At 42.4% G+C, this 10607-nt stretch overlaps 1 protein-coding gene across 1 annotated transcript in view; it reads left to right on the top strand.

Moving 5' to 3' along the window:
- Positions 1-10607, top strand: part of MYO16 (myosin XVI) — a 434741-nt gene that overhangs the window by 105422 nt on the left and 318712 nt on the right. The gene's annotated exons all lie outside the window — the stretch shown is intronic.

Consider the following 10607-nt stretch of genomic DNA (forward strand, 5'->3'; position numbering starts at 1 on the left):
TCCCTCTTGCAGGTGCTGCCTCCCAGCTGCCCTTGCCTCTCATCAGGGAGAGGAGTCTCAGCTCAGTGGAAGAAGGGTGATTGCCTGGCCCTAGGTGTTAGCGGAGCATGGTGCTGGACTCATCTGATGTTGTCCGAGGGACACAGCTGGAATGTGGGAGGGACGCCTCCACCCAGGCCGTTTTCTGTCCCTCAGTTGGGCTGGGAAACACCGGGTCTGGGCTAGCCTTCGATTGGGTGGGGTTCCTGCCTGGGGTTCCTCCCTTCTGCAGGTCTTGAGCCAGTTTACCTTCCTCCTTCCCTCTTCAGAGTTCTTCTTGGGTTTATGGTAATTAGCAGGGAGGATCAGAAAGAACCAGTCTGAGTTGGTGTGTTTTACAACAACTGCTCTGTTTCAAAAGAATTACTGACTTCTGAAAGCCTCCTGAAGCTTAATAGAGAGTGATGAAAGGAAGTTAATTTATGATTATTTTCACATGAAACCCATCTGCGGGCAGAAGAGAAACGAAGATGGGTTTATAAAACTTCCATTGTAAAGCGTCTACTGGGATCTTTGATTCTGCATGTGGAACGTGTCTCAATGTGACTGGTTCTTCCTGACTCACATTTTGAAAGAACATCTAGACATTTCTGTTCCACTTCTTGAAAGCTGTACGATTAAGGCAGCAAGAAGGAATGGCTTTCAGAAATTACATCCCTCAGGTGATCAGATAGAGCTTCTGATCCTTTTCTCAGTAGTGTGCCTGCCTCGTTAGAGGCCAAGAGTTCTGTATGCAGATAAGGAATTGACCGTTCAGGGGTCCACAGGAAATACTACCCTGCAGAAATGGGAAGGTCTACCCAAGAAACTACATTTTTAAAGTGCCTGCAGTTAAGCTTTATTATAGGACAAGTGTTAAAAAACAGGATCAGAGTCTGATAAAATTTGTATCATGTAAAGAGACCTATTTTATAGAACCATGACACAAGACTAATGAATATATTAACCTAATGAAACAGGTTGGCTATGTGGTTTAAAAAAATTGGAGTTTGGTTGTAGTAATGAAGGTAGATTTTCTTACAAGGCTTTATTTATTTATTTTAGAGAGAAAAAGCATGTGTGGTCACTCGCGCGAGTAGGGGGAAGGGCAGAGGCAAAGGGAGAAGCAGAGTTCCTGCTGAGCAGGGAGCATGACATAGGACTTGATCCCAGGACCCCGAGATCATGACCGGAGCTGAAGGCAGACACTTAACCGACCCAGCCACCCAGGCACCCCATGAAAATAGATTTTTAATAATTTTAATTTGCACAGCTCCATTTAACAAAAAAACAATGATTGACATAGATACCGAGCACAATCCCTGCTGTGCTTTGGTGATGTACAGAATGGAAGCCCAGCACGATGGCCACCTCCTTCCTACAGCTTCCTGGAGATCCCCGTCACACACAGGTCTTAGGATGCAGGAGTGGCTGATGAATAAGGCAGGAAGAACTCAGGCATAGCAGCGCTCTCACCCCATTACCTGCCATCTTTGAACAATTTTTCAAACTTTGGGTTTTCGGAATCTATGTTTTCAGCCTAGAGAAAGAGTTCTGAACTTAATGGGGAATGGGACCCAAAACTACGTTTATTTTGCAAGATGCAGAGTAATTAAGATTGATGTTTTTGTAACTACTTCTCCAGTGTGCCAGTTGTATTTCGAACACTCATCATTTATTAATGATCAGTGAATAAAGAAACCCTTTCCAGTTGCTCCATTTATTCTTTCAAAAGCAGCTGAAAAATATTTGACCCCATCTTTTAAAAAAATGATGTCTATATTTTTTATCCTTTCTTGTGTTTCCCAGACACTTTCCTACACGAACACCTGTATTTCATTCTGCTCAACCAAGTGAGGATGCCAGCTTTGTTCTGAGGAACATGGCCTGCTCCCTGGCTCTGAACTGCCTGGCCGTGTGAACCTGGCAAGGCTCACTAACTCTTCTTCCACAGAGTCTGGGCCCAGGGTTCTCAGTCAGTGTGAACTGTCAACCTCTGTTAAAAGGGGGGATTTTTACATAGCTCAGGAGTTTCTGGGGAATGACGAAGGGGAATGTGTGAGACGTGTGTTGGATATCCCTTGGCGTGTGTCCTGGTCAGTTGCTCCAGTTGCTAGATTTGTACAGACAGATATCCGACACAAAGTTTTCCAGAAATGGCCATTTATAGTGTTCAAATGAGGCAGATTTAAAAACGAATGTCACCTTTATCCTCCGCTTCTCTAGAAAATGACTAGCCATCAGTTCGGTGTTTTCTAAATCCTTAAACATTTTAGTACCAAGGAGAGATCCGAAGATCACATGTGTCTTTTCCATTTTGCTCCATTGCGCCCGATCCGGTGGGGTCTCCACCAGAATGTAAGCTCTGAGCAGCGAGGACTGTTTGCTTGCCCTCTGTGCTCTGTGTCCTCAGAGTAACCAAAGGAATCGACAGGACAGATCCATAAACCAAGAACTCAAAGCAAAGCCCTAATATGGAGATGCAGGGGGGCTTTTCTGTTAGAATATACGACACAAAAACCACAATGGTGTTCTTCAACTAAGGTCTCAGACTAAAAAGACAACTAAGAGATTTATGTTAATAGATTTTGAATAACTTGTATCTCGATTATTTTGTCAGGAAAATACCATATGGTATATAGAATCATATTTAAAAATTATTCACCTGTAAATATGCCATTTAGTATTCATTTTGGAAATAATAATTTAGAAATAGGTTTTATCTGAACGTCAAGTTATATGCATGGGTGATTTATAACTCTCTGAAGAAATTTACCATAAATAAATATATCTCAGTTTAGAAAAAAAGAAGCTTTAGAAATGCTAACATTTTTTTTAATTTAATTAACATTTTATTACATTATGTTCCAATGTAGACAATAGGTACTTGATATAACTGTCATAACTGGGGTCTAGACTATGGTTTGAATTTTTTAAAGTTTGTTTTAAAAAGATTATTTACATTTTTTTTTTTAAAGATTTTATTTATTTATTTAACAGAGACAGAGACAGCCAGTGAGAGAGGGAACACAAGCAGGGGAGTGGGAGAGGAAGAAGCAGGCTCATAGCAGAGGAGCCTGATGTGGGGCTCGAACCCAGAACGCTGGGATCACGCCCTGAGCCGAAGGCAGACGCTTAACCGCTGTGCCACCCAGGCGCCCCAGATTATTTACATTTTTTTATGTAAAGTTCGATGTTTCATTAGTTGCGTATAACACCCAGTGCACCATGCAATACGTGCCCTCCTTACTACCCATCACCGGTCTATCCCATTCCCCCACCCCCCTCCCCTCTGAAGCCCTCAGTTTGTTTCTCAGAGTCCATAGTCACTCACACTTCATTCCCCCTTCTGATTACCTCCCCCTTTCTTTATCCCTTTCTTCCCCTACCGATCTTCCTAGTTCTTATGTTCCATAGATGAGAGAAACCATATGATAATTGTCTTTCTCTGCTTGACTTATTTCACTTAGCATTATCTCCTCCAGTGCCGTCCATGTTGTAGCAAATGTTGAGAACTTGTTCTTTGTGATAGCTGAGTAATATTCCATTGTATATATGGACCACAACTTCTTAATCCAGTCATCTGTTGAAGGGCATCTTGGCTCCTTCCACGATTTAGCTATTGTGGACAATGCTGCTGTGAACATTGGGGTGCATATGGCCCTTCTCTTCACTACGTCTGTATCTTTGGGGTAAATACCCAGTAGTGCAATGGCTGGGTCATGGGGTAGCTCAATTTTTAACTTTTTAAGGGACCTCCACACTGTTTTCCAGAGTGGCTGTACCAACTTGCATTCCCACCAACAATGTAGGAGGGATCCCCTTTCTCCACATCCTCTCCAACAATTGTTGTTTCTTGCCTTGTCAATTTTTGCCATTCTAACTGGTGTAAGGTGGTATCTTAGTGTGGTTTTGATTTGAATTTCCCTGATGGGTAATGATTTTGAACATTTTAAAAGACTAATGGCATTTTTGGAGACGTTAATAGCAATTTCACTTTCTTATAAATACCTTAGAAATATAAATACCTTTATGGGGAAGGTAGTTCATAATTTATAACAGTTTTTCTTGTTGACATTTATACTGGGATGGCATATATATTTTAACACTTCCCTTTATAAATATGTTAACTTTCTAGTGAGAAAAAGGAGATCCTTGTTCTTGTCGGAAACTGGGAACTGAATAATTTATGTGACCAATGTCTTTTGGTTTCACAGTTCTTTCATGAGTCGTACATAAAATAAAATCTGATTCTGGCCTTGTACATATTTTTAGCGTTTTTAATAGGATTGGTCATGCTACAAAAGGAGATAGGAAAGTAACTCTACAAATGCTGAAACCTAAATTCCCTTCCCTTCAAAAGTATTTTGTGTCACACCACCCACATATCTTGCTGCTCAAAGGAGTTGTTTGTATTCTCAAAAGCATTTTTCCCCAAGTTCATAAGAATTGAGAAATCTTCAGAGGGTTTTTGTTTTTTGTTTTTTTTTGTTTTTTTTCTTCTTTGCTTTGGGAAAACATAAAGACACTCTGTGGTTTTCCTGCCACCCGTCTGAGCCGGCAGCATTGACAGACTCAGCCCTCTGTGCGGGTTCCCTCTCTTCTCAGTGTCTACATGTCTTTAGGGAATGTCCACCCTGCAGCCCCCAGTCCCCTGCATGCTCATGGCTCCCAAAGCTGCCTCTTGTTTCCCTCTCACCTTGCAGACCCCTGAGGACCACAGCCCAGTGGGTGATCTCTACCAGCCTCCCCTCAGCTGCTCTCCTGTGCAAAGGGAATGGTCAGCTCCTTGCTCAGCCTCAATGTGTTGCCCCTTCCGTGTGTCACTGACTCACCACAACACTGGGCATTGCCCTTCCTCCCACCCCTCCCTGATCTTCCAGTACCTAATAAAGCCCCAAGGCCTTGAGCTTCCACCTGGGAAGGGTGTGGGGCTCTGTGAAGTAAGCCACCACCCTCACCTGGTCAGGCAGCATCCCTACCCGAGATCCACCCACCCGCCTGCCCCTCCCCCACTCCTGCACACGTCAGCTTTGTCAACACAGGTGTCATCACAGTGTCTCTACACAACATCCCTTGCGCTGCTGGGGACAGGAAACATGCACTGCATAACACCGTTTGCCAGCCCCGTGCACCTGGGCTTCCGCTTCCTTCTCCAGCTTCATTCCCCGGCCTCCCCCATCAGGTGGCGCAGGTAGCCGTACTCACTTCCACTTTCTGGACGATGCCACCATGTGCCTCCTTCCGTGTTCTTTGCTCTTCCTGATATTTTTACGTGGTTCGGTCTTACATGGAGGACCACACGGAGATGCCACTTCAGTGGCTGCCTCTCCCAGCTTCCTGAATTCCGGTGAGGACGCTCCCCCATGCATCCGATGTGGCCCCTGTGTCTCTGTACCACGTCACAGCGGGCTTCAACTGCACCTTCCTGTGTCCGCACTCCCCTCCAGTCTGTGACCACTGAGCGCGACAACGCCCTTTCTTTATCAGCACAGGGTCCGACCCAGGCTGCGCGGTTCTGTTCTCCAGCCAGGGAGCCCGCGTCTGCCTTAGAGTGGCAGGTGCCCCTCGGTCCAGCCGACTGGGGCTGCACCTGCACTGCGAGCCCACAAGCCCACAGGCGCGCGCTGGCTGGCCAGTGGGAGGGACGGTCCCCACACTCACACATCTGTCCCCATCACCCCAGAGAAACGGCGTGTGGGCCAAGGGAGTCCAGCCAGGGGTGAGCAGCACGGGCAACAGCTGTTGGGTAGCCTAAGAGGTCATCAAGGAGTCTGACCAGGAGGGGATGCAGGAGAAGGAGGCTGCCACCTGGGCAGGAGGAGGGATCTCTGGAAGGACCCGCAGATCCTGGCGGGATTGGAGAGCCTGTGTTCTCAGGGATGGAGGCAGAACTCTTGGGTTTAATGTGAAATCACAGTTGGGCCACAAACAGGGGTAATATTAGCAATTCGTTAGATGGTTTTGTATTTTACATCTGAAATCCTTCAGGGGTTCTGAGTTGGAGGCATTTACGCATTACAATGCAGAGCTTGCACAGTGAGGTAGGACGTGCACATTGTGAGTTCTGGGACCTTTAGCGCTTCAGTTTCTTATTAGATTAAGTGAACCGGTCTCTTCTAGTGTCTCAACTAGAAATCAGCTACGTCCAAACATTGCCATTGTTCAGCTCTTTAAAGAGGTAATTTAAATGACCATCGAGGACTTAATTTTGCTAAATTCATCCAAACTGAAGGACAACTCTCCAAGGAATCAATAAAGATATCCAGTGAAGCTTGTGTGGATTTAAATTTCAGCTTAAGTACGTTTTCAATTAGCCTGCAGGGTCTCCTTTTCCACACTCAGCACCCCCAATACACACGGTCACCTTATCCTCTGGAGCCTTTGGTGATTATAAAGTTGTTGTACTAGTGGTGATGAATTCTTAGTGGGTTACACACTCGACCTATTCGCATTTGAAGCAGTTTACCTCACAGTCTTTCGCAAGGGTAAAGCCAGTGTCCCGGAGGAGAGTAATTGAATTCGCACGGGCCTGTTTAACTTAGTTCTGTGACATGGCTCCCCGATTTCTGATTAGAAGCACATGGGAAAAACTCTCAAAAAAGAAAGGAATTCCCCAAAGGAGAGAAGCATCCTCCTTCCACACATGAATGCCTCTTTTTATGGGCCTGAAATAAAATGGGGTTGCTTTTATTGCTAAAGATTTCCATGTAGGAAACATTTTGCTTTTATTACTGAAATGCTTCCTGGTTCCAGCTGAAGTTGCGGAGAGAAGTGGTTTGCTGAGAGATGGCATCCGTTTCTCTTTGGAGGCCTGGACATACTGAATTGAATTTAGAAATGCAAAATAATTGTTAGGTGTCTGACATTTTGCCAAAGATATGAGAGCACTTAGGTTTATTACTGTTCTTTCAAATTTGGGAAAACGAAAGGCGATCTTAACTCATTTTTGGCTTTTTTTTTTCTTTTCTTCTTCCTTTCCTTCCTTTGTCCTCCCCTCCCTCCAGCTGTCCATCTTTCTTCTCTTTCTTCTCTTTCATGTGGTTTAAACACAAGCACATCGCTCTCATCTTTAATATAAAACAAAACTCTTTCCTGTACCTATTTTAATGTACTGGGAATCAGCTCTATATATTTTATCTTTCAGTCTTTCAGATTTCAAGAGAATCTCTCTTTCTTTAGTAAACTCTGTGTTTGGAAATAAAAATAAACTTATTTATATAAGCACTGTAACACAATTTAAATGTTACTGATATAATCCATGTTCTGCAAAACCAAACACCGATTTCGAATGGGCTTTGGGAAAGCTAACAGTGAGCAGACTATTTAAGATCTAATTAATTTTTTAATGAGAATACCAACCAGAACAATCATTGGTGGGTGGGGAGATGTCTCCGTGTGCCTGGATGCGAAGTTTTGCATGAGGGGAGAACCAGAGCACTTGTTACAAAGCAAAACCCAAGATTGGAAAAGCCAATCTCGTTCTTATCAGTATAATAAAGCAAGAAATAGAAACAAAGGACAAAGTTGGGAAAGGAGAAAGGAGGATAAGAATGCCAAAGGAATCAGCAAAAAATGGAAAGACTAGACCCATTAAGTGCATTTATCAAGTTGTTTACAGTGGCATTAAAAACTTAAAATATATAACAATATACTTAACAAAATATTCTTTTTTTTTTTAAAGATTTTATTTATTTATTTATTCGACAGAGATAGAGACAACCAACGAGAGAGAGAACACAAGCAGGAGGAGTGGGAGAGGAAGAAGCAGGCTCATAGCAGAGGAGCCTGATGTGGGGCTCGATCCCAGAACGCTGGGATCACGCCCTGAGCCGAAGGCAGATGCTTAACCGCTGTGCCACCCAGGCGCCCCTTAACAAAATATTCTAACAAAAAATTTCTACACTGAAAACTATGGAACACGGCAATGAGGAATTATAGAAAACCCAAATAAATGGAGGAGTTAGCTATAATCATGTGTTTTGACAGTGAATACTTTGAAGATATCTGTGGAAAGCTGAATAGTGGCCCCCAGAGATGTCCGCACCCTGAACCTCAAAATCTGTCAATGTGTTTGTTCCCAGAAAAGACAAAAGAACTTTGCAACTGTGATTGCTTATGGGTTTTGAGATGGGGAGATTTTCCTGGATTACCCAGGTGGGCCCAATCTTATCACGTGGATCCTGAAAAGCAGAGAAACATTCCTAGCTTCAGGTTCTTGGGTGGTGTGGCTATGCAAAAATGAGGGTGTGGCTATGCAAAATGAGCAGACACCTGCAACATTGTTCCCCTGAAGATGAAGGAAAGGGCCACATGCCAAGGAATGGAAGTTGCTACTAGATGCTGGAGAAGGCAGGAAACAGATTTCCCGCAAGAGCCAGAAGGAACAGAGGTGCTGCTAACACCCCGATTTTAACCCAGTGAGACCTGTGTCAGACTGCTGACCTACAGCATTGTAAGATAATAATTTTTTTTTCATTTAAACCACTAAATTTGTGATATTTTTAAAAACTATATAAAATTATTATGGTATCCATTTAAAGCAATTCCAATCAAAATCCTAAATCCTTTTTTTCAGAAACTGAAAAGTTCATTCTAAAATTTATATAGAGATATAAAGTACCTAAATAGACAAAATTATCTTGAAAAAATAAGAAAATTACAGACTTCTTTCAAGATTTACTATAAGTCTTTCACTTATAAGATTTCAATACTGGCTATAAGCTATACTAATCAAAGTAGTTAGGGAATGCAGTAAGGATAGAAAATTGATCAATGAAATGGTCAAGGAATTTTCTACAAAGTCAATTAATAGTCAGTTAATTTTCTACAAAGGTACCAAAGCAATTCAGTAAGAGAAAAAAAAGTCTTTTCAACGAATATATAGTCAATTAATTTTCTACAAAGGTACCAAAGCAATTCAGTAAGAGAAAAAAAAGTCTTTTCAACGAATATTGCTGAAAAAAAAAATGGGTGGTGGACCAAAATAATTTTGAGCTTTTCTCTGTCATTTGTGAAAACTCATTTAAGATGGACCGTAAGTTTAAAAGTTAAAATTAGGGGTGCCTGGGTGGCACAGCGGTTAAGCGTCTGCCTTCGGCTCAGGCGTGAACTTGGCGTTATGGGATCAAGCCCCACATCAGGCTCCTCTGCTATGAGCCTGCTTCTTCCTCTCCCACTCCCCCTGCTGTGTTCCCTCTCTCGCTGGCTGTCTCTATCTCTGTCAAATAAATAAATAAAATCTTTAAAAAAAATAGTTAAAATTATAAAGTCTTTAGGAGAAAATATAGTATGACATTGTCATGGCCTTTGAGTGGACAAAGTTATTTGGAACATAAAGAGTACTGTCTGCTCGAGAAAAAAATACAGATGTTGCACTTTCACAAAAGCAAAACAAAGTTAAAATATCCTTCTGTTCTTAAAAAAACATTTTCAAGAATATGAGTAGGCGGGGCGCCTGGGTGGCGCAGTCATTAAGCCTCTGCCTTCAGCTCAGGGCGTGATCCTGGCATTCTGGGATCAAGTCCCGCATCAGGCTCCTCCACTGGGAGCCTGCTTCTTCCTCTCCCACTCTCCCTGCTTGTGTTCCCTCTCTCGCTGGCTGTCTTTCTATCAAATAAATAAATAAAATCTTAAAAAAAAAGAAAAAATATGAATAGGCGAGCCATAGAATGGGAGGAAATATTTGTAATACACATATCTGATAAATGTATCTAGAACATATAAAGAACACAGATCACTAATACAAAGATAAACGCTCCAGTAATAAATGGGCCAAGAAGTCTTGAACAGACACTTCACCAAGGAAAGTCTAGGAGGGGCCACTAAACACATGGAAATGTGTTCAGTATCCTTTGTCATCACAGAAATAAGTTAAACTAGACTGAAATACTACTTCATTCTCAGTATGATAGCTAAAATTTTTAAAATGTCAATATCAAATGTTGGAGAGAATGTGAATCTAGCGATATGTAAATGCACAAAAACAAAATGATTAAATCGAACGTGGAGCAACAGGAACTCTTGTTGGGGATGGGGGTGTACGTTTGAGCTCTTTGGAAAACAGTTGGAGCTATCTAAGCCACTTTGATGATATCCAAACCTTTATCCCAGCAATTTCAGTCCTATGTGCATCTGTCCTGAGGAGACCCTTGCTCGCGTGCACCAAGAAAGATAGACGAGAATATTTGTAGCAACGTTATTTGTAAAAATAAATGACTGGAAATGGCTTGAATGCCCAGTGAGGAAGGCAGGTAAATTGTGAAATATTTGTACAGCGTAATTATGTGCAGCCAAGAAAATGAATAAATCTTGTTTCGATCCATCACCTTCGATGATTCTCAAGAGTGCAGTGCTAAGTCATGGAAGCAGGGTGTCGGTGAGTATACACACTATATACACACTAGGATTCCACTTCTCTACACGTCTCAAACAGATAAAACTGGGCAAGATGTTGTTTCGGGGTACTTCTGTACATAGGGTTACACAGGTAAAGAAATCATAGTAATAGCCCAAAATTCATGAGAGTGGTCAACTCTGTGAAATAGGAAGAGGGATAATTTTGGTAAGAAACACAGAAAGAGACCAGA

The sequence above is a fragment of the Ursus maritimus genome, unplaced genomic scaffold, assembly GCF_017311325.1.
Source record: "Ursus maritimus isolate PB19 unplaced genomic scaffold, ASM1731132v1 scaffold_10, whole genome shotgun sequence".
Classification (NCBI taxonomy): domain Eukaryota; kingdom Metazoa; phylum Chordata; class Mammalia; order Carnivora; family Ursidae; genus Ursus; species Ursus maritimus.